Here is a 3,472-nt window from a genome sequence, read left to right on the forward strand (position 1 = left end):
ACACACACACACACACACACACACACGTACGTATAGGGACATTTAAGAGGGTTTATTCGCCAAATAACTCTAATTTCATGTTGCAGAAAAATGTGTTTAAAAATCATGTATGGTCTCTTGTTCTTGCTCCAAGTTACCTTCCTGTCCACTGATTTTTGCCTCTCACAAAAGCCACAAAGCCTTCCAAGAAGACAGTAAAGGCTTATGTTATGCTACGTTACGACATAAATGCAATGTTTAGGTATTATTATTTTTATTATTATTATTTTGATTTATGCTTTAGTTTGTACTGTTTACCTTTTTTAAAGTAATGTGAAATTGATTTTTGTATTTTTATTCATTTATTTTATTTTTTATTGATATATTTGTATTTGCATTTTGAATGCAATTTGGCAATTAAATACATTAAATGGGTTTAGTTTTCACGGTTATGCAATTTCAGCAATAAAAATGTAAATTTTTCTAAAAAGAAAAAAAATTAGTTGTTTATTTTAAGAGATCTATCTTATTATCTCTTGTATATTTAGTATTGCTCTTTAATAAAGAAAAATGACTTCTTATCCGATTACTCGATTAATCGATGGAATAATCTGCAGAATACTCTATTACTAAAATAATCGATTGCTACAGCCCTAGTTTATTTTAACATTTTGGGAGGATAAATTAAATTAAATTAAATTAAATTAAATTTATGCATTTAGCAGACGCTTTTATCCAAAGCGACTTACAGTGCATTCAGGCTAAACATATTTTATCAGTATGTGTGTTCCCTGGGAATTGAACCCACAACCTTTGCGCTGCTAACGCAATGCTCTACCACTGAGCCACAGGAACATAAAGGAATAAAACGTACATATGCGGTTTAAACAACCAAATGCATTTACACTTGTCCAGTTTTGTCTGAATGCGTCCCAGACCTCCTCCTGAAGTGGTTTGAGCGATCAGATTTAAATGCATCTCGAAAGTGTTTCAGAGGGCATTTACACCTGGTCTTTTCACGATCGGATAGCTATCCAATCAGAGAAAACGCATAAAGTGACTGGGTGTAAACAGGCCCTTTGTGTACCAGCAACAAGTGCCCCCTCAGAGCGCCTGTTTAGCACCAGAGGGAATAGCGACTTGCACTCGATCATCCTTAAAACCAGCAAAAGTGCATATGTGGTTTTCCTAGCAAAAAAACCTGTGAGCTACTGAGAACCATTCAGTAGGATCACTATGGCTGGCAGTGCCATGCTCATTGTGCACTTTCTATGTGGTGTGTTGTTGTTAATGACTGGAGATAATTAAGATTGATATTTATATTAATGTTCAGACAGTGATTCTTTTTCTTTTAGGATTTAATACAAAAAAAAGTATGGTAACACTTTATTTTGATGGTCCCTTTTGAACGTTCTGTTGACAATAAGTAATGTTTCACCTACATGTCAACTAACGCTCATTAGACTATTAGTAGACTGTCTGCACCATATCTCCTAACTCTTTATTGTGATGATGTCCCAACAGACTACTGACTATAAGTAACTTTGCAAGTATGTCAACTTAATCTAACCCTACCAGTCTACTAGTACTCTACTAACACTCTAATGAGAGCTCGTAGATGTGTAGGTGCAGCGTTGACTTATAGTCAACAGAATGTGTTAAAGGGACCATCAAAATAAAGTGAAATCAAAAGTACAATTCACATGTTTATATTACGCTTAACTTTGATTTACCTAATATTTTTAAGAGGTACAGGCAGGGGCGCCGTAAGGGGGGTGGGGGGTTAGGACGATTCCTAGGGCCCGGCATGAGAGGGGGACTTTCTAACGAGGGGGACCCCCACATTATCACTAGATCCCACACACTCCACACAGAACACGAGTCTGTGCTGATGAGAGAAATGGTTTAACACAACCCACTGGAATCCCTGACTGTAAATCATTTACACGTTTTATTCACTTGACAGCAAATAATTTATTACTCTTTAAAAAAAATAGTTTTAGCATAATTGTTTTTTTGTGCTTTTTAACAGACCAGCTTACAACTTTAACAAAACATACATAAATTATATACCGATCATTTACTAATGATTCGATCATCATTTGTTCATGATTAACAAATGTTTATTGAGACAATAGTACAAAGTTGACATTTCAATTAATAATATATTAACTAGTAACTTATTAACAATTTACTAAGGATCTGTTGGATTATTTCATGATATGCTATTTTTTAAGATAACGAAAGATTTGTAAATCTTTAGCATATAATAATTTGTGAACATATAGTCATGTTTTGTAAATGATTAGTTCATCAATATCTAATCACATGTAATGATTTACAACTTAATCTACAAAACAGATAAAAATATTAACATATCACTTATTAAGCATTTATGAACACAGTCATGTTTTGTAAAAGATTAGTTAATCATTAACTAATCACTTATAAATGACTTATAACTGAACTTTATTATAAAGTGTTACCGTGTCCTGCATTTTTCATGTCACTATCGAAACAGTTTTAGTCCATTGGCTGAATCTGATTTGAATTACACCCCTACATTTATGATCAGGAAATATTCGTGTCACTCTCTCTTATAGCTAGATGGAGAGTAGATAGGCCCCATCATTTTGAGCTAAATGTGTTCAAAAGTCTGAAAAATCTGTGTAACTTTAAGGAACGTCACTTCCAAACACCTTTTTTCTGCAATTAAGCACACTGTTTTGGGAGTTCTTCCGTAACATTTAGTTTTTATATGCGTACAACTGTTAAGAACTGTGCTAGCTAACCATGTGCTGATTAGCATCTTTGAGCTAGGTTTAAAAGTATCTAAAATGGGTCACTACCTAAACATTTGTGAATGATTTTGACCGAAAATGTGTAGTCACTACCGAAACATGGGATGTTTTGTCAAAAATAAAGTATACTGAATTATTAAGATGTTATGACAGTTTTGGTTCAATGTATATTCAAACTAATGAATCCTTAAAGGGGTCCTATTATGCTTTTTCACTTTTTTAATTTTAGTCAGTGTGTAGTGTGTATGTTTGGGCATAAAAAAGATCTAGAAAGTTACAAATCTCAAAGTCCACTCCAAAGGGAGATATTTCGTTTTTAAAAAATCCCTTTTCAAGAACTACAACGAATGGCTCGTTTGGACTACAGCGTTTGTTTTCCGGGCTTTGTGATATCACAAAGCGGCTCATTGGAATATCATTACAAATAATTCCCGCCTACAGAAATTCGAATGGTTGGGTGGTGGGGAGGGGCGAGGCTGTGGTTAGAACGCTTGGTTGAGTGAGTGCATCAGACGAGACGACGAAGAAGAAGTGCTGCTGCAGAGTTAGTGCATCAGAGAAAACCAAGAAGAGCTGCTGTGCTGTAGCTTCAAATTTTCAGCATGTCTAGAACAATTCTTGCAAGTACAACACGACAGGGGTGCGGGAAGATGTTTTCGGTTGGGGGTGCTGTGTGTGTCCGTGTTGGGTGA

At 35.0% G+C, this 3,472-nt stretch overlaps 1 long non-coding RNA gene across 1 annotated transcript in view; it reads left to right on the top strand.

Moving 5' to 3' along the window:
- Positions 1–3,472, top strand: part of LOC107700969 (uncharacterized) — a 22,192-nt gene continuing 18,720 nt past the window's right edge. The window contains exon 1 of the long non-coding RNA XR_001635592.1: positions 1–26. This is a non-coding gene — a long non-coding RNA (uncharacterized LOC107700969). The remainder of the gene's footprint in view (positions 27–3,472) is intronic.

This window comes from Sinocyclocheilus anshuiensis, unplaced genomic scaffold (assembly GCF_001515605.1).
Source record: "Sinocyclocheilus anshuiensis isolate Anshui unplaced genomic scaffold, SAMN03320099.WGS_v1.1 scaffold1838, whole genome shotgun sequence".
Lineage (NCBI taxonomy): Eukaryota > Metazoa > Chordata > Actinopteri > Cypriniformes > Cyprinidae > Sinocyclocheilus > Sinocyclocheilus anshuiensis.